We start from the raw sequence: 22634 nt of genomic DNA on the forward strand, positions 1-22634 counted from the left end.
TGGTAACCTACTTAGATGCTTGACAAAGCAATATGGAGACAAGGGGGAATCAATCCTACCCCAAGAAATTTTTTAATTTAATGACTTAGTCAATAGGATTAAGGGAAGATCCCTTTTCAAATAGTGTATGGGAAGAATCCAAGAGGTATCTTAGAACTCAGGGAAATACCTTCCAACACTCCAGTTAATGCTCATGGAGAGGAGTTTGCAAAAAACACGAAGGAGATTCATGAATCAATGAGGTTGGCACTTGAGAAGAGTGCAAAGAAGTATAAGCAAGCAAAAGACAAACATAGAAGAGATGTTCAGTTGTAGATTGGAGACTTGGTCTGGGCATACTTGAAAAAGGAGAGGTTACCAAAGGGCAAGCATTCCAAACTTCTAATGCAAAAATTTGGACCTTGTCAGATATTGAAGAAGCATGGAATGAATGCTTATGAGATAGAGTTTCCCTTACACCTTGTTATCTCTCCCATATTTAATATTTGTGATCTAACCCTATATAAAGGTGATGTGGATGCAAGTTCAAAAGTGTAGCTTAAAGATATTGAAGAAGATGTTGCAAGGATATCAGTGTTGTCTACTGTGGAGCCAGATAAGTCCCCAAGAGGGAGTTTGCTGTCTGGTGTGGAGCTTGATCAATCCCCAAGTGGGAGATTTTTAGTTTGTGGTGATTGATCAAGGAAGCACTATATATACTTCATAATTATTTGGGGCTTGGGGCATCGCCTTGAAAAAAAATTTGGCCCTATTTTATCAAGATTTTGGGCTGACATGTAATTATTAATTATAACCTTGAAGTAGTAAAAATACTTGTATAAAAGAGCTTAGGGTTAGTGGTTTTTCATAGTGTGTGATGTGAAAATTGCTTCTTATGGTAGTATTGAGCTATAAGGGATTATAGATTGTAATCAGTAGATAATAATAATATTTGACTTGTTGTTTGATGGATGTAGCCCAGGGATTGGGTGAACCACATTAAATCCTGGTGTCTTGTGTTCTCTTCTATGTGATCTATTATTTTCTGATATTGGTTATATTTTCATGTAAGTATTATTTCTGTTTGAGGTTAATCCTAACAACCAACTCATGAATCAAGGAGGCTTGACAAGATCTTGGATACAAAGTTCATCAAACAAACTATGAATAATTTATACAAAAAGTATTTGGTTCAATGGAAGGGATGTCCTAAAGAAGAGACAGTCTATATGGATGGATGAGTAAGAGATCCAAAAACATGGGCTAAGTTTGTAAGAGATTATCTCAAGAGCACTTGAGATCAATGCACCTCAGGAGTATGGTATAAGAGCACATTCAATTCCATCCATTTCAAGCACATCTAGAGGATCAAAGGACAGTCATTTTATGGGCAATTTCTAGGTAAAAATGGGATAAAATAGTTTAGAAGGTTGAATAATGGTTATATTATAATCATAACCTTCCTAAGTTCCTAGGTAGAGTCTAGGATTAAAGTTTGGTAGAGTTTGAAGACATTTGACAACTTTTTCAAAAAGTTGTCAAAGTTGTCAATGTTGCAAAATGCAAGATTTGAATCCTCATGTTCACAACCATCTTTATTAGTTGGAACTAATTAGGAATGTTATAAATAAGGTTGAGAAACCTTTCTTAGGTAGAGGAGAAGAATCTAATGTAATCTTTGCATTGAAATCAATAAAATATGTTATTTTCCTACTAAAACTGTCTGAAAAGTTATTTGTATGGAATTTCAGGGATCCACATGAAAATATGAAGGATTGGAAAATTTTAAGGGATTTCATATGAAGGATTTTCGAGTGGTTTTAAGTCTTCAAGTTAGATTGGTTAAGAGAAATCTATTTTTGTGTGCTTGTTGGTCATAGGAAGGCCTTAACTAGGGTTTTGAGAGAAAATATCTCTTTCCCAAAGATTCCAACATGGGAAAAAGATAAGCCTTGGTTGAAAGAAAGGGGGGAGAATTTAATTTAATAATTTTTGGGTCTTATATTAGGAGGCAAGATATGTGGGGAGTAAATACTAAACCCTCTGGACATGCATCTATATGTGACTATCCAATTTTGGGTTTTTGAGGCACAACTTGGCTGAGGGGTGGAATAGAAACATAAGAGCTTAGATTTAGATATTTTGGAATGTTCCTAAAGTATTCCAATAGGTTTAATTGAAATATGTATTGAATTCCTTGTACTTTTTTTGTAAAATTTACATAGATAGCCTTATTAGGCCTACGAGAGATTTGCGACAACTTGTTTTAGGGGATTGTTCAAGGGTCCTAACTTGGTGAGGATTGTTGATTAATGGATTGAAGTGTTTGAAATTATTTAAGACATTTTATAGTGGAGTTCCAAGAAATTTTCCTTCACAAATCCTTGTATTCTTCTTGTAGTCATATTTGGAGTTTTAGGTGTGGAGTTTGGTTTTCCAAAGTAAGTATTGTGGAGTTAGTGTTTTAAAACATTTGGGAACTAAATCTAGAATTGAAGAAGTCCATATTTCATCCCTAAAACATTTGGTCTAAGTTTGTGTCTTGTTATGCCTTAAGGAGGTGTTTTAGGCTTTGAATTTGATATAATCTAGGTAGTGTGGGTATTGAGAACCATATTGTAGAGTCCTAGGTCATATTGGTGGAGAGTGGATTTGTGCACTTCTAAGTAACATATTTTGATACAATTAGGGACTTTGCTCCAAATATCCTCACATGGGTTCAAAGTCTCCTAACAAGGACTTATATGCACTGAATACATTTCATTTTCTCTTAATAGAGTCCATCCCCTTACAAGGAACTTATATGTTAGTACATCATTTTGTGCATACCATCCCTAGTAGTGTTTTGCATCTGAGTAAGGATTTCCCTATAGATGCTCAAAAATCGTTCACATCTATGGTTTCATCACTTCTTCATACTAATTTGTCCCATTTTCTCATTCTACTAACTTTGATTTTTTGGCAAAATTGATCATACTTTATCATTTGTATCCTCTTTCACATCAATTTCATGTCATTTTGAAATCATATCAAATCAACTCGAAATCACTTACAATCAGTCCTAATCAATGCAAAACATATCAAACATCCCAAATCAATCATCATTTATCCAATCCTAGGCATTGTTGTGGCTTTCAGTGCCTTGGAAACCTATCAACTTATCAATCTTATCAATCTGACCTTAGTATTGTTGTGACTCTTAGTGCTAGGTCAAACTATCATTCATGTCATTCAATATTTGATGTTGTTGAGGCTTTCAATGTCAGATCATGGCATCATCAACCATTTTAATAATATTGATAGTGTCCGTCGATGTTATTATGATCAAACCTTTTTAATCAATTTCAATCCTGTAGCATTCACAATGTCAGTTAAATGTTACATATCAACCAATTCATGTCATGTGTCCTTGGCATGTTATCAATTTTGATCAATCAATCAATTTGACCATGGCTTTGGTCTATCTATCATCATCTTATTCAATCTATATTATCATCACATTTTTATCAAAGGGTACTATCACATTTATTTAATCAATTTGGCCAATTGTTTACTAAGTTTTCCTATAGGATTAAATAACTCATAATTTAATCCTATTATTCTTTCTAATTACTCTTCCTAATTATCATCCTCAATTAATTAATTTTATTAATTAATTGATTCATTATCTGTAAACCATCATAATTATTAATTTCCTAAGTTCCATTTTCCATCATTAAATTCATTTTCTACTAATTTTTATTTTGTGGAATAAAAGGATTTTTAATTTGAATATTCCATAAAATATGGCATCATAGTGACACTTGGATATGACACCTCATGAATTCTCCTTTGACATTTGGATAAAATGCGTCATAATCATATATTCTTATTCTCTTACACATGTCCCTATTTGGCTTCTTTGTCATAGATTCTTGGCTTTAAGTGGGTTGAGGTATCTTATGACGTGTCATAGAATCTTATAATTGGCATCTTTTGTCATATGTGTCATGGATTCTCAAAGGAATCTCTTGCCACATCACATATCTAAGGGTGACAAATCCAATGCTCTCACCCTCCATGCCCATTATAAAATGAGCATTCTTCCTCTCATTTCCTGTACTTGAAATCTTGAAGTCTTGAGTCCTAGGTCTTAATTCTTGAGCATTTTTCAAGTCCTTATCTTCTTTGTATTTTCACACCATTTTCTCTCAAGCTTAAAATCACACTTCTAGTATTCTCATGGCATTATCCCTATCATTTTCTTCAATATTGTGTACAGTATAGGAAAGTTGGAGCTACATCATTTGGAGAAGAAAGAAGGACATGGGAGCTACAAACGAAAGAGGGGGTTCCTAACCTTTTGTTTTCTTCTTTTGATTAGTTTGGATTTCATGGTAGACTAGTGGATGCTAACATATGTTTATTGAGTTTTGTGATTTTCTCATAGTATGTTATGCATTTAGCCCATTTTTTGGTTGCTACATTTGGTGAACCCGATGTGAACATGCATATCTAACTTGGGTTTTCTTGTTTTGTGCTTGTAGGTGCAAGCAAGGAGCTCACTTGGAAGGGTATAACAACTATCTACTCTTCCTTTTCACACCTAGATTAATCAGGGGGTCTATTAATATGGTTAAACCCTTTCATTCTATGCATTTTGTTAGCTTGCTGTCCTAGGGTGCACTCTGCTCTGTCAGGGCACACTTGGGAGTCCTAGGAGTAGTTTTAGGAGTCTAGAAGCCACCAAAACCACTTTTTGCTATTTTTGACTTCCCAACTATGTCATAAAACTACTAACTACATCATTGATGTAGTCTAAATTTTTTGGGCACACTTGGGAGTGTAGCTTTCAAGATTTGCAATTTTAGGTCTCATTTAGGGCACCATTTCCCCACACTTTGCACTTGATTTCCCAACTGCGTCCTAAAACTATGAACTACACCCAACTGGGCCCCAATTGCATCATTGACATAGTCTGCACTATCTGGGTGCACTTGGGAGTGTTTTGAGCCATTTTGGCCTTCTAGGGTGCCACTTGCTCTGTCAGAGCACACCTGGCTCACAGTAGGCACATACATTAATCAAAATCTACATATAAGGTTTCCATTTGCTTCTAGGTTATAGATTAGAGGATTTTTTTGTTACTAATGGTCTACTTGTAGCATGTGAAAATTTATGGGATGAAGACATGATCATAACAGACTACTAATACTTGCTTTGCAGGACATTGTTGAAGACCATTGCGTGTTTGCTAAAACTATGCGTGTGGATTTCCTAGATTAGATAACACTTCATTTGGTGCTTAAAGTGAACTTTTTATTTTCTACCTAGCATTTCTATAGTGTTTAATCCCTAGGGGTTACATTGGACATATCTTCTCCCCTCACCATTCATGGATCTTGGGTGTAAGAGAAATCCATGTAACTTCTATAGGAGGCCTGCCTTGGACCAAGATACTTGATATTGGGTATGTCAGGGGATGACCTCAGAGTCGTAATGGGCCAAAGCCAGGTCAACATTCCAACTACTATATAAAATTTGATTATGGTGAAAGCTGTGTCAACGGTATTACTGCGTGATAGCTCCTCCAGTACCCTTGTGGTGTGTCAAACCCTAGTTCTCAGGGCTAGGAGACCTTCTACGAAAGTTTATCATTCACTTTCCGAATGGAATGCCCTTACTAAAAACCATGTTTTAGTGGCCAAAATCCTTTCTATCCACTGGCTCAAGGGGTCACCCATGCCTATGAAGACATCCTACATTCTCGCAGTCCTTAGTAGAGGCAACAGTCCCTTGGGAAGTCATGCCCCTTGGGAAGCAGATCTTGGTAGCCCTAAGAAGTGAGTGCATTGTAAGGGGGAGCCTATGGTGCCAAGATCCTAGGTTGTCTACTCTAGATAAGTGTAGATGAACTTTGGTTCAAGTAGGAATTTAGTGGATATAGTACTAAAAGCCTAGGTTGTAGTGTGCTTGTTCACTTTTAACAATAGCTATTCTTGTCTTAATGTGTCTTGCATGTGTGTAAAACATAATCAAGATAAAAGCCAACATTAAAATTTACACCTTGGAAATGTGAAAAAAACTTGTCAAAACATCACACATTGCCAAAAAATTTCAACCCTTGTCCAAACTTTGCAAACTTTGGTTCAACACACTCAAACCTTGGAAAACATGGTGACTTGTGCTCCTAAATGTGCTTGGTAAAACATAGATCTCACACTTGCATAGACTTCACTTGCATTCAACCTAGTATAGGCCTCATTTTTGCATCATATAGACTTCATATTTCACCTTTTACTCCTCATTTAGCATCTATTACCTTTCATATTGCATCCATTTAGGTTCAAGTTACTTCCCTTAGTGTTTTGCATTCCCATCTCAAAATCCGCACTTTTGCATTCACCACCTTGCATATTTGCTTACCTATTCATCATCTTGACTACTTTATCCATCATTCTAGGTGTCCTAACCATCATTTTGAGCATTCATACTAGCCTTGACACTATCCCCTACTGTTTACAGTCTTTGTGATATCAATCTAGAAATCATAGCTCCCAAAATTGCCTTAGTTTCAACCCAGTTTACCAACTGTGCCCTGAAACTACCAACTGTGTCATAAAACTACCAACTACATCATTGACACAATTGGAACTATCTAGGCACACTTGGTGGTCTAGAAACCTAGTTTTGGATTCCATATAACATTTTGGGGCTTCAACTGTGTCTTTAGGTACCTGGTTAGCTCCCCTTGCATTAGCTTGACCAGATCAGCATTCTGCATCACCTAGTCTTCATTGCCTTCACTTAGGACATCATTCTATAAGTCATAACATCTATTCTACATCTCCCAACCCATCATAGCATCAACCCCAACATCTTAGCTTCCTGGCATATTAGTTTGGCAACCATACCTTTCAGAATCAACAAACATTCTTCCTAGCTTACCAACTGTGCCCAGAAACTACCAACTATGCCCAAACTAGACCAAGTGCATCAATGATGTATTTTGTACTATTTGATCATACTTTTGTACCTGCATGACCATTTTGGGCCTTTGAATTGCACTTTAGGACCCCAAAACTGCATCTTGGAGCCTCTACACCTCCTCATTCTACACTTGACCCAAAATCGCATCTTGCACCCAAAATCCCATTTTTCATCATAAGAATTATCCATATTACATATCTTCTCAGCATTACCACAATTTTTTGTCCCCAAAACATCATTTTGAACCCCCAAAACCTTTGAATTTAGTCAAAAATCTAGACAAAGTATGAGTCTTAGAGTATCTCCTAGTGTTGACGGATAATGGATCTTGACTAGTCTTTTTATCTTTTCTTATCATTTTCTTTGGTCAAAATATATCTATGTCTTGATAGATTTGACCTTTTCATCTTTTATCAATTTTATGTTTTCATCTTTTATCACTTTTTGGTCAAGATCCAAAGTCCTTTATCACAAGGTTAAACTCCTAGACAAAATACATTCTAAAAGATTTCACCTAAGTTCAAAACCTTGCATATACTTCTATCATCATCATAATCATATTCCTAAATGTAATTTTGGCTTACCCTAGTGGTATATACCCTTCATCTTGCATGGTTCAAACCTTAGCATCTTCTTCACTACCAAACCCTATCAAAGTGTCCATCAACCAAATTGCCTTCTTGATCATTTACCCTCATTTTGCATATCCCAAACGTCATTAAGAACCCTATAAAATCATCCTTTTCATGATATACCTTGCATACATCAACCTTTATCATCCTCACCAAGTCTAAAACATAACCCTAATTGTCATTTTTCATACCTTAGAGTCATTTTCATCCCCTCTAGTCAAGCTTCAAAACGACACCTTGCATTTGCATTTGCATAACATCCCTAGGACATTTACACTTTGCACATCAAAAACCTCATTTTTTTAGCACTTCCTCACATTGCATAACATCCCTAAACACTTAAAAATCCCAAAAACACTCATATCTTGCATACCCACCACTCTAAATCACCCAAAACACTCAAAATTTCCATAGCATCTGCATTCTTAGGTAGCATGCCAACACTTACTAGGACACAATCAGCCCAGAGATCTAAGGAACTTTATCAACCTTTGTTTTCTAAGGCAAAAACACAACCAAAACCTCATACAATATAGAAGAAAAGCAAGAGAATCCAACAAACCATTGACAAAGAAAAAATCAAGGCATCACAACCTTTACTAGCAGACCCCTTGAACATGTATCCGCGAGATCCTCATAATCAAGCTATGACACAAAAAACCTTAAACAATGCACCTACTAGGATATTTCCTCCAAACACTTCCCCCACACATGGGATGGTTCAGTGGAGTCCTGACTTTGAACCTATATTCATGACGATACCACTTGGAGGTGGAAGTGTACCAACCACACCCGAGGATGAACAATCACATTCCTTTGAATTTAGCCAACCTAACACAAGTACCTTCAACTATAACACATCAAACATAAAAAGGGGTACTATACACCTAAGTGATGAATCTAACACTGATTATGGCATCACTGATGAAGAAATGGCTAGGGCATGTCAAGACAAAAACTTTCGTAAAAACTTCAAACTTTTGGCAGCCCAAGAAATTGTCAAATTCAACCCAAATATGGAAGGACCTAAGTCCAAACATCAAACCAACACAACCATTGAAAACCTACAACCCATGATCAATTTGGACTTAGATAAGAGAAAAAAATGTTTGGAGTTTTCAAATGTAATAATGGCACCTATAAGGTCCCATCAAGAACCAACAATTGAAATCCTCCAAAGTACATTTGAACACATCAATGTTAATCCCTTGTTTGATGAAATACCACCAATTCCTAAACACCCCAAAAGGAAATTGAGACTTTATTTTAGTCACATGATGCAACAAAAAGATGCACCTAAAGGGACATGTGCTCTAGGGATGCTAGACATACCTTATTTGGAGGCAAATCAACAAAGTACACCTTTGCTCCTAACCTTGCCAAGTGGTATGACATCAAGTGTTATGGAGCCTCCCATGAGTGCACCATGTGCAACATCATCGACAACAGTCCCTATTGACATAAAAAGGAAAAGTCTTATTAATATTACACCAATTTTGAAAATGAATGAACCTCATTGTCAAGTCAATATGATGTCCCAAGCAGAAACCTCCAAAACACAAAGGAGCCAAAACAACAATACCAACATGACAGTCACTTCCCAAGGACTTAGTCAACTCCCACAAAAACATCAACCTATGGTGGTGCAAGGACTTAACACATCCAACCCTCAACCAAGTATACATCCACTTAACACACATCCCATATATCAGCAACAACATCAACCATAATGACAACAACCTAAAGTGAGGAAAACATCCAACATTTCTAATACGCAGTCCCATGTGAACCCACTTGACTTACACAATTTATCAACAACAATTTCAGCAACAATTCCAACAACAAAAAACCATGTTTACTAAACAACAAGAACAACTCAAACAACAAATGGAATATCAAAGATGCCTTGAGAAAAAAATTGTGTACCAGCAACATTTGTTACAACAAAAATATGTGACACAACAACCTCAACAGATACCTCTACAAAAACACTCACATACATGGTCTCAAATGTAACCAACACAGGTATCCCAATAGCAACTGCCACAAATGGCACAACAACAACACATGGTACAATAATTACAGTCAATCCCATAATAAGTGCCACATCAAATGCCACAACAATTACCCCAACAACAAGGACCCTTCTGTCTTAAAGGTACCAACATACATCCTCCACCTAGTGACACATCACAAAACTCATCAGACACAGAAATATCAGAACCATGTAGACATAGCTCCTACCATAGATAAGGGTCTACTCATAGATGCAAAAGATTTGAAGGAAAGACCATCATGAAAAACCCCAATGAAGAACTATTACAACAATTCAAACAACTTTCCAAACAAGTCGAGGCATTGGGAGTCCAGAAGAAATAGGCTCTATATACAAAAAGGGACCTACGTCCTAATCCATTCGATAAAGGTCTATATATGCCTCCATTCCCAAAACACTTTGAGGCTCCAAGGTTTAAAAAATAGTGAGGAAAAGGAAACCCTATTGATCATATTAGAGAATTTTTTGCTTCATGTACCGAACTTAGTGATGAGCCCACTTACCTTATGAGATTGTTCCCTCGTTCTCTAGGTGGGCCCGCACTTGAATGGTACTCCAAAATTCCTAGCAATATCAAATCTTGGTTAGAGCTAGCAAAATTTTTTATCTCCCACTTCACCTTTAACATTACAAATGAGGTGACAATTTTTGATTTGTGCTCAACTAAACAGAAGACAGGAGAATCATTCATCACATTCTTACTTTGTTGGAGAAGTTTAGTCAATCAATGCTCACTAGACATTCCTAATGAAAAACAAGTTAACTTGTGCATTGAAAACTTAGTCCTAGACTTAATGTATGAACTCAAAATCAAGAGTACGAGCACCATTTCTAAACTGATGAAAAAAGGGGCTAGTATTGAAGATGCTCTTATTCATAAGGGAATCCTCAAGATAAACAAAGAAAACACAAGCACCAACTCGTATAATGGCAAGCCAAATTTTTCTCGAAAAACAAGAATATGACTAATGATGGCATTGTGGATGCCCACACAATTAGCACAACACAACCTCAATTGACTTTGAAAGGTGCAAACTCCACAAATTCACAAACTCCTAATCAAACAACACCTCAACAATAGAAAACTAAGACTTCCACGCAAGACAAACCTCGAAGACATCCTATAACCAAGGATAGAAAATTCACACCATTGGGGATACTTCTTAAGACTGCATTACAAAAATTATGGAGTAATAACTTCCTACAATTACCCCCAATCAAAGACAAACCATTGACTAAAGTAGATTGGTGGGATGACAAAAAGTACTGTGATTACCATCACACCAAAGGACATAAGACTTCATTGTGCTTCCAATTGAAACATGCAATACAAGACCTTATTAATGATAGTGTAATCATGGTTAATCCATCACTATTAGCATCCAACTCTAACCACACCATATTCAAATATCCTTTGGGTAATCATGGCAAAGAGAAGCCCTCTAGTTTAAACTCAAACTCATAAGCTAATGTGAATTACACACACACGGGATATGACTACACTATCAACTATTTTAATGAGTCAGATTCTTGCATATCCACATTCACTTTGAAGGCTGAGGACCCTCATTGTGCTGTCACTACATGTCGTATCTGTATATGAGTAATGTTAGTATGCTAATAGAAACCAAATTTAAATAAAGCTTCTACAAACTAAACAAAATTCATAAACTTCAAGATAGACTAAGATGAACTCTCAATTGAGAATATGAGCCATTAATGGGCTCTCTCAATGAGAAGCTCTCTTATTGAGTAGCTTTGTCTAAATAGATAGGATGTATGCTCAATATGCTTCCAAAGGCTTCAATGGATGATTGTGGATTTTTGGTGTGGATAGATGGCTTTAGTATGGATTTGGCTCTCAAAATAGCATTATAACTTTACTTCATGGATTGTGTTATTTTGCAAAGGGGAAGGATCCAATTTATAGGCAAGAGGCTTGAGGGATTGAGGGCTAAGATGCAAGGATGGGAAAAAGCTTATGGAAGGCTCAGATTGCATGAGAGGAGAGCACATGGATTGTGCTTCCTTATAGCCAATCAAGGAGTGACACATGTCACATGGTGAGAGGATGGAGGAAAGGGCAAGGATGAGTCAACAAAGGAGGCTCAAGAGATAAAATCTTCATAAAGACCCTCATAATGACTTGTAAGAGCAATAAAAGGGCTTGTAAGAGTCATTTATGACCTAGTGGACTTCATAAAGTTTTATGGTTGAGATATTTTGAGGGTGATGAGAGCAAATTCGACTTGGACTTGATTAGGAAGGTTTTAAGCTTGCTTAGGCTTGTGAAAATGATTAGAGGATGGATTAGGATGGTTTAGGATTAGCTTAGGGATAGGCAAGTGGATGGCATTTAATGAGGGTGGGTGAAGGAGGAGATATTTGTTAACTTTGGCTTGGGTTAGTAAGTCTTAACCCATGTTTAGGGAATGTGACAAGGTTAGGAGGGGATTAGGATTAGGTTTAAAGACATCTTCTAGAAGAGTCTAGATTTTGGAGGAGGATAAAGACTTTCTAGAATAGTCTAGAATTTCCTAGGATGAGGATGAAGACTTTCTAGAAGAGTCTAGAACTTCTTAGGATGAGGATAAATTAGATTTTTAGGAAATAAATAAAGTTTTATTTATTTCAAGGGTTTGGGTTGAGGAGATATTTATTAAAACTTTTTTAATAAACATGAGGATTAATATTTAATTTTAATTAAATATTTTGAGTTGGGATTAGGGGTAGGAAATGATGGGATTAGCCTTTAATCAAAATTAAAGAAGGATTAGAAGATTTTGGAAGAGGTTATTGGTCATAAGGAAATTGGCCAACTTTTGGGAAAAAAATAAATTTTTTATTTATTTTAGGATTTTTGGTCAATTTATTAATTAAATAATTAATAAATAAGAAAATAATGTTTAAATAAGATTTAAACATTTTTGGGAGGGATTCCTTAATTAAATATTTTTAATTAAGATAAAGGGATTTAATGGCATAAAAATTAATTAAGTAATTAAATAATTAATTAATTAATAAATGATGATGTCATCAGGACTTTTTCAGAAAATAAAAATACTTTATTTTCTAAAGGTTTTTAGGTGTCTACATTTTGCCCCTCTTTGATGTGATGCCGCAAGTGGCATGGCATCAAAGATAAGAAAATAAGATGCCCAAGGCTAGAGCAGAAGAGGAGAGAATGGACTATGAGATGCCCCCTCAAGAAGGCAACAAGGAGAGAAAGCGAGGCTTGGTGGCTTCTTGAAAAATACAAGAATCTGGGATGAGCAAGGAGACTCAAATTGGATTAAGAGAAGAGGTTTAGTTAGCTCAAACTCTTACTATGAGAGAATGATAAAGGGAGAATCAGAGGCACAAGAGGAAGCAAGCTTAAGATCTTAGGGATTGGTGGAGGATGAAGGAGCAGAGCGCTATAAAAAGGAATCCAGGATAGAGAGATGGATGAGGGGATTATAAAGCTGATGCAATAGGATTTCAAAGAGTCAGATTGGTGGAAGATGGGTTTCGGAGATCCCTAGGACTAGGATTGTGGATCTCGAAAGATGAGGCTTGGTGGATTGATTTGGATTGGTGGATCCCTAAGACTAGGATTGTGGATCCCTAAAGCTAAAGGTGAGGAGTGATTCAAAGAGATACTGATGCATAAGCTGGGGTAGGAGAGATGGATGTAGGATATGGATGGGGGATAATGGAGATGAAGGGAATCCATTGAAGCTTTTTGAGCGGGGGGATACTTCAAAGAGAAGTACCACCATGTAGTTGAGCACTAGATTTGCTATAGGACTGTTGGTTAATTGCCAAGGTTACCAAGAACATCAAGGCCTTTTCACCAACTGTCCAGAGGACTAACAAACTGACTCAAAACAAACACGCAAGGATTGCCCCAGTATCACACATGAATCCTAGAGGAAGCAGTGTGGAAACGACACTGGGTAACCCATAAGCAAAAAAGAAAACAAGCAAAAGACATGATCAAGACCTTACGCTTTGATTGCCCCATTCACAGCATACCATGATATGGAAGATCGTGGCAACCTTGAGGAGGGAACAAGGAGATTGCTTGGAAAAGATACTTCAAGACCCAAAAGGGAAGATCCCAAATCAAAAGAAAGCGAAAATCCAAAAGAGAACCGTTTGCCAATGAGATGGGTAGGATGAGGTACTAACGGACCAAGATCAGACATGAGGAAAGCTATATCCTACAAGGATCTATCGGAGAGCACCTAAGCTGATGGATCTGGATGGGTGATGCGTCTGGCAAGCTGAACTAAGAAAGATAACACTTTGGTGATAGGAAATCTAGCTAAAGGATGCATTGGAATAGCTAACCAAGATGTGCGATGGGTGCAAGATGCTGATCAAGGACGAACTGACATGAATGTTGGATAGATACAATGGTACTAAGCTAAAGAGGATGTACAAGCTGACAGACCAAGATATTTACAAGTGAGCTAATCAAGATATGGTACAAGCTAACGGACCAAGATAGTTACAAGCAGGCAAAAGCTCAGGATGATAGGATAGCGGAATGGTTCGATGTTGTGCAAGATGCGAAAGCTAAGGGTGGGGTGATAGCGAAAGATATGGATTTGGCAGGATGCATCCAATGATGATGAGAGATTTTGTGACCAAGGATAGCTAGAGGAGCAGGATGAGATGGCTGGATAGGATGGTAGATAGCTAGGATTATGATGGATATAAAGAGATGACATTGGGTTTGCATGAGGATAGCCTAGAGCTAGATACCAATGACAAGGGAGGATGGACAAGACAAGATCTCCAAGGAATATAGTGCCCCAATCAGAAGATAACATGCAGAAGGAGGTCTTATGATGGATGTGATAGGATTGAAGCTAGGATGGAAAAAGCTGAAGGGGCTAGGGAGATGGATGATAGCTGAGATGATTGGCGGAAGCTGCATAAGATTAGTGAATGGTGTGAGATGGAAGCTAGAGGATGGAGGATAGGTGGATAGATTGGAAGATGGAGTTGGATTTCAAGAGATTACCAAAAGCATGAGGGTGATAGGCTAAGTTGGGGATGGCGGGATTACGCATGACGCTTGTTTGCCAAGTTTTCATCATGGTACTTGTCCAAGGTGCTTGAATTGCCAAGTTTTCACCAGTGGACGCTTTATTTTTCTTTTCTTTTTTTGACTTTTTGACTTTGGACTTAGCTGGAATGATTTTGGCTTTCTTCAGCTATTTTGGCTATTTTGGGATTTTTCACTAGCTGTTGGAATGTTCAATTTTGTTGCTAGTTGTTGGTACACCGGATGTGTGATTTATGCAATAGATTGGATTATATGGGATTGATGGTAAGAGATGGAGGGATGAAAAGGTTGGAAAGGAGCATGAGATGGGGATGCTTGCAAGAGCAACATTGGCACATGTTGGGATGGGTGTGAAAAGAGCATATGGGGGATAGATGGTAGATGCGGACGTGATGGAGGATTTGTGGAAGCCTGCTTGGGGATATAGGCACCCAAGATGGAGTTAGGAGATGAGGGACATGAGTCACTAGATGGGGGATTAGCAATGGTGGATGCCATTATGCATTGGGTTTCAACTTTTTTCTTGGGGATCCACATGGTTTTGGATTTTCTTTTCATAGGCTGTTGCATTGTTTTGCATTCTTTGATTGGATTTTGCCTTTTTGGAGTATGTCTTTTAGAATACACATATGATTGCCTAGGATATGGATTTTTAGCTTTGTGCATTTTGAAGTTGGCATTCACATTGCTATGGTAAGCTTTGGGAAGATGGTTAGGAGAAGCTTTGTGAGATGGAGAGGATATGAAAGAGCATGTAGGGGGATGATGATGGATGATGTTCCCTAATATGTGCCTTTGTTGATCTTGCATAGGAATGGATGGAATAGGATTTTTATGATGGCTGATAGGAGGATGGAGGATGGTAGATTTTGGGACATAGGGACCCAAAATGGATTTAGCGGATGAAGGGGGGATATGGTAGGTTGTTTTGGGTTGCAAAGATGGTGGAGGGGGGATGACATAAGATTTCTTGAAGTAGTGATGGGAGGCTATCATGGTGGGCTTGGAGATAGGCTTGGTTTGGGGGTGTGGTGTACCAACACTTTTAGATGGTGAGCCTTTGGATACATATCCAAGACCACGAAATCCTAGATTTTTTTGTGCAATAATAGGCTCTCTGATTCCTTTCTCTTGTGGTCCTAAACCTAGACCTTGATAATGCCATCGATTGAGCATTTGAACAAGCTGAGGAAACTTTTTTCTTGCAGAAAATGGTAGAAGTGATTTATTAGGTGCATTGCAATGGGGAGATACTGTTCTTAATTCTTCTGCTGAGAGAGGGCCACCATGGATGAATGTAAGTGAACCAAGAGGGTAGATTATAGATGGTGGAATAGCTTGGATAGGTGGTAAGATGGAAGCATGGAGCGAGGGAGATGGAAGGATAGGATCTTGATGTATCTGGTGGGATGACAAGATATCTTGTAGTGGAGGAGATATGGCTTGAGGTTTTGGAGATGGAGGAGATGGTGACTGCACTATGGATGGAAGACATGGTACGATGATATCTTCATTTATGCTTTGGGGGATGTCAACATGCTTTTGGGCAAGATCTTGATAGGATTGGTTTGGAGTGGATGGTGTGATAGGAGGTGAAGGGATGGATTCTTCAAAGGCAGTGGATGGATAGATGGGAGATTCAGTAGTGGAGATGGGTGAGTAGAAGATGGATGCATAAGGGTAATTACGAGAGATTTGGGAAATGCTTGGAGGTGATGTGGATAGGATTTGGAGGGATTTGATAGGTGGTGGGATTTTGATGCTTGCGGGAAGTGGAAGGATTTTAAGCAATTTGATGGATGGTATGGGGATGATAGCTATGGGATATGGAGGTGATATTATAGATGGGGAAGCTTCATCACTGACTACTTCACATGGTTGGATTAGATGACATGGCTTATCGACTGTTGGAGGCAACTTTTCTTGTATTTCCTCTAGGAGATTCCTTGGAGACTCGTGTGTCAAAGGTGGAGGTGGATTGATAGGAATAGCTAGTGTGATGGGGGTGGAAGATTGGAAGCTTGGTTGATGGGGTGATGGAGGGGAAGCTGGAACATCGGATGGCATGACTAGATAGTTTGGAATAACTCTTAGATTTTGGGGGATGCTTGGGGAAATGTTTCTAAGGCTTTCAATATACCCGTCATAGTCAACAAGATTTTCATCATCATTGGAATAGGAGGTGGCGGGAGCAAGGACAATGCGACCAAACACATCATGATAGGATTGGTACTTCATGCTTTGATGATGAGTTTGATGGGGATGGGGTCTTGCATATGGATGAACACGGAAGCTCATGGTTGGATTTGGATTAAGCACAGATTTTGGATTGGCCGATGAAAGATTTCCTAGGGAGAGTCAAAGTTGTATGACAAACCTAAGGAGGATTGGCTGGAGATTTTTGGCTTTCTTGTGGGTGGAAGACTTCAAGGGTATGCTATCAAAAAGTGAGAGTTTTGCTTTCCTATGTGCAGGATTTGTGGCGATTGTGTCAACTTAAGGATAGACTAGTGATCCTATGGAATGACACGAGATTGACCACTTGTGGATCCCAACCTTTAGCTCAAGGTGATGAGGGATACAAGTGACAAAGCTGGATTACCCTAGACAATGCTCTGTCAAAGGGATAACCTTGGTGAGGCTGGTGGATTGGTCAGATTGATTGGATAGCAAATTCTAGTAGAATGACAACAACTCTCTAAAGGCTTGGGTGTGATTTTGGATTGGGTTGCTAGCTAGCTGGGGGGGATGATTTGGAGAGACTTTGGATTTGGGATTGTTCTAAAGCAAGGAACTAGATAGATTTGGTTGCGGCGGGGGAGCTTGGATGATTTTTTGATGAGGCAGTGACTACGCTAAGTATGCCTTGAGCTCGAAGATTTTTGCTTTTTTGGGATTTTGACCAAAATTGGCAAACATTCATTCAAAAGCTATGAAAAAACAAGCAGACAAAAGTTTTGAGCAAGCACGTCAAACACACCAACATCTTAGGAAGCTTTCTACAAGGATGAAATTTGGTTTAGCTAGGGAGTCCTCGATATATACAAGGTACGTGAGGCCCAAATCCGTAGATGAAACCAAAAATATGTCACACAGCCGAGAGGAGCGGTAACCCACTTCTCCTCTTTCACTTCTCAAGGGTATAAAGTTCCTTGAGGCTTAGCCCGAGTGACAAAATTTTGATCCCAAGAGAGGTGTCTTTGGATTCACCTCCCGATCTTTATACTCCGTCGGAACGCTGGAGTTGAGGTCGTCCCAAGGGGTGATGAAATCCCCAAGCAGGCCTCCTAAAACTAAAAACAAGGTTTTGGATCCTAGTCTTATGCACCCAAGGTGGCCTGCAAAGGCGACAAGGGGAGAGAAGATTCAGATGACCTTGGGCTAAAAAGCAGAGTTCTTTTCCAATTGATGATTTAGATTTTGTAAGCTATGATTGAAGACACTTGTGATTATGGCATACAATGTTCATTCCAATTTGATAGCATCATTAGCATAATGAAAGTCGAGAGATCGTCAACATAAGAAATGCGAGCGCCATTGAAAATGCGTCAAGACCATGCGATGTTCATTGATTGTTAGGCATTCAAGATTGAGTGTGAGTTTGTTTTAAGCCCAAAGCAAAGATGTGTGAGACTCGATTTCAAGCGCGCGCCCAGAGGCCCTCCATGTCAATAGTTGTTCAATTTTTATGCCCAAATGAAGTGTGAGCGAGATTAATGTGCATTCATGGAATTTTTTAGAAACACCACTAAAAACCCAAGTGAGTGGAGTTTGATTTTAGCAACATGCATTCAAATACAAGTGATTAAACATTCAAGTTTTTTCCTTTGAGCATTCAAGATTGAGATTTTGTGTGTTGTTTTAAGAACTTTGAAGTGCTTTGTTTTAACCTTAGATCATTCAAGATTGTTTTGGACTCAAAAGTGAAAATGACTCTTTGGACTTTGCTTTTCATTCAAGATTTTGTGTTCTAGTTTGCATGTTTTAAGCCCAAAAATGATATTCCTAGATTGTTTTGATGCATGAAAAACCTAAAAAACATTCAAGATTTTGCAACAAGACATTTGTTTGGAACAAATAACAAAGCTTTTAGGACAATTTTGGCAACCATTTAGGACTCTTAGTTTTCATGAGATTTTTAAAAGAACTTTAACATATTTGCAAATAAGGTTCATTTTATCCTTGATTGATGCTTTGAGTTTGAATTAGATTTTAGTGTGCACTTAGTGTTGATTTTGAACCTTTTGAAATGGAAACTTGAAGTTCTTTTTAAATTCCCAAAAATGAAGTGTTCCTAACTTTGCATGAATGCATCTAAAACCTTGATGTTGCAAGGATGCAAATGATTAGATTGGTTTAGTTTCACTTGTTAAAAGATTTTTTCTTTTTTGCAAATTTTTAATTTTTTAATGGATTTAAGTATGATTTGAGGGTTCATTTTAAGCACTAAAAAGAAGTGTGTATGATTTTGCTTCCTTAAAAAAAAAATGGCCAAGATCTCCCACAAGAAGAAGAAGAAGAAGTAGATGGAATAAGAAGAATATAGACAAGAAGAGGAAGAAGAATTCCAAGTGCTTTGTCCACCTATAAGCTTGAAAAATCTGCAAATACTATGAGATAGACTACGAGTTCCTTTGTCTTCTTCATGCTCATGTGGACCTACAAAACCAATTTATACAATCCTACCAATCACAAAAACAAGAAAAATTAGCCAAAATAAGCAAATGACATACAAAACTTGACTAAAAATGCTAATGAAGATGACCCATGCGGGGTCCCACCGGGCGTGCCAAAATGTATATGAGTAATGTTAGTATGCTAATAGAAACCAAATTTAAATAAAGCTTCTACAAACTAAACAAAATTCATAAACTTCAAGATAGACTAAGATGAACTCTCAATTGAGAATATGAGCCATTAATGGGCTCTCTCAATGAGAAGCTCTCTTATTGAGTAGCTTTGTCTAAATACATAGGATGTATGCTCAATATGCTTCCAAAGGCTTCAATGGATGATTGTGGATTTTTGGTGTGGATAGATGGCTTTAGTATGGATTTGGCTCTCAAAATAGCATTATAACTTTACTTCATGGATTGTGTTATTTTGCAAAGGGGAAGGATCCAATTTATAGGCAAGAGGCTTGAGGGATTGAGGGCTACGATGCAAGGATGGGAAAAAGCTTATGGAAGGCTCAGATTGCATGAGAGGAGAGCACATGGATTGTGCTTCCTTATAGCCAATCAAGGAGTGACACATGTCACATGGTGAGAGGATGGAGGAAAGGGTAAGGATGAGTCAACAAAGGAGGCTCAAGAGATAAAATCTTCATAAAGACCCTCATAATGACTTGTAAGAGCAATAAAAGGGCTTGTAAGAGTCATTTATGACCTAGTGGACTTCATAAAGTTTTATGGTTGAGATATTTTGAGGGTGATGAGAGAAAATTCGACTTGGACTTGATTAGGAAGGTTTTAAGCTTGCTTAGGCTTGTGAAAATGATTAGAGGATGGATTAGGATGGTTTAGGATTAGCTTAGGGATAGGCAAGTGGATGGCATTTAATGAGGGTGGGTGAAGGAGGAGATATTTGTTAACTTTGGCTTGGGTTAGTAAGTCTTAACCCATGTTTAGGGAATGTGACAAGGTTAGGAGGGGATTAGGATTAGGTTTAAAGACATCTTCTAGAAGAGTCTAGATTTTGGAGGAGGATAAAGACTTTCTAGAATAGTCTAGAATTTCCTAGGATGAGGATGAAGACTTTCTAGAAGAGTCTAGAACTTCTTAGGATGAGGATAAATTAGATTTTTAGGAAATAAATAAAGTTTTATTTATTTCAAGGGTTTGGGTTGAGGAGATATTTATTAAAACTTTTTTAATAAACATGAGGATTAATATTTAATTTTAATTAAATATTTTGAGTTGGGATTAGGGGTAGGAAATGATGGGATTAGCCTTTAATCAAAATTAAAGAAGGATTAGAAGATTTTGGAAGAGGTTATTGGTCATAAAGAAATTGGCCAACTTTTGGGAAAAAAATAAATTTTTTATTTATTTTAGGATTTTTGGTCAATTTATTAATTAAATAATTAATAAATAAGAAAATAATGTTTAAATAAGATTTAAACATTTTTGGGAGGGATTCCTTAATTAAATATTTTTAATTAAGATAAAGGGATTTAATGGCATAAAAATTAATTAATTAATTAAATAATTAATTAATTAATTAAATAATTAATTAATTAATAAATGATGATGTCATCAGGACTTTTTCAGAAAATAAAAATACTTTATTTTCTAAAGGTTTTTAGGTGTCTACAGTATCAAGATCACCCTACCTGGAGCCCCATCTAGACCTACTACTTCTACTAGACCTACACCCCCTGGTAGACCTGTTGCCCCTACTTTGTCTGATTATAGCCTCGTTGAACAACTTGGCAAGACCCCTACACAAATATCCATCTTAGACCTACTACGTGCATCTCCTCAACATCAAAAGATCTTGGAGCAAGCCCTTAAAGAGTTAATAGTCCCAGATAACATGGATGTTGCCCAATTCCAAGCCATGGTTGGGAACCTATCTACCTCATAGTATATCACCTTTTCCCCTCGAGATATTCCTAAGGACAAACCTAACCACAATGATCCCCTTCATCTCGAAGTCTTCATCTATAATTCCAAAGTCAAACATGTCTTAATAGATGGAGGAGCAGGATTGAATATCTGTACTCTTAATGTTGTCAAAAGTTTGGGTTATTCTAAAGATGATGTGGATCCCTCTTGAAGAATCACAATAAAAGCTTATGATGATGGTGAACGCTTCTCTAAGGGCATCATCACATTACCTATTAGAGTTGGCCTAGCTACTAAAGACACATTGTTCCATGTCCTAGATATTGAAATGAACTGAAACATGATACTGGGATGCCCTTGGCTTCATGCTATGAAAGCAATCCCTTCTATATATCATCAATGTATGAAGTTTTCCTATGAAAACGTGGAGGTTACCATCCCCGATGATCTAGATCCTTTCTAGTTTTGTGCTAATATAAGAGATGTTGCTACATATCAAGTCCTAGCAAACAATAAAGCACAATCTATAGATTCCTCTAAGTATGTGGATGCTAATATACTCCTCAGTAAGGCCAAGGAAAAGATGAAGATTGAAGACAATGGGTGTGGAGAATACTTTTTGTCTCATGTATCCCACATCAGGGAGTCACCACTTTCTCCCATCAATACATAAAATACCACTTCTAGCAACAAGAATACTTCTATTTGTATGGAGAAAGAAAAAGCATAATGAGAACTCACTTTGATATCTCCTAGCAAGTATGAACTTGGGTTTACTATCATGCAGAAAAAAGGCTATGATGGCTATAGTGGTCTTGGATCTTAGAACAAAGGTATAATTGAACCTATCACTACAAAAGGACAAGCTCCTAGTTTGGGGCTTGGATTTAAACCATTATGAATAGGTCCTCCTATTACCATGGTACCTACGTGTAAGACTATGGATGTTTTTAATGATGAAAAGGCATCTGGGGATATCCCACCTGAAACCAACATTCCTCTCCCTTTTGAGCATAACCCCAATGATACCATAGAATCTAATGCCCATATCCATACCTTCAACCAAATCCCATTCAATACTAATGATGAAATCCCCTCAACTTATCCTGAACTATTGGATTAGGACCAACATGGACCACCAATTTTTGATTGATTCGACAATGAGGACACTCTTATAATAGACTTTGAAATCTATGAAGGCATTATGGACAATAATCATAAAAAAAAAATTTCTCCTAAAAATAACTCATCAACATACTTTTGGGAGCCAACTCCACCTTCTAGTTACAAAGCAAAAAGAGGAAAAAATAAAAAGCATAGGTCTCTTGGTGAAAACCGAAAGGCACCATTACAGTGTGAAAAATCAAAAG

The sequence above is a fragment of the Cupressus sempervirens genome, chromosome 1 (assembly GCF_028749045.1).
Source record: "Cupressus sempervirens isolate cs-2001-9-10 chromosome 1, ASM2874904v1, whole genome shotgun sequence".
Taxonomy (NCBI): domain Eukaryota; kingdom Viridiplantae; phylum Streptophyta; class Pinopsida; order Cupressales; family Cupressaceae; genus Cupressus; species Cupressus sempervirens.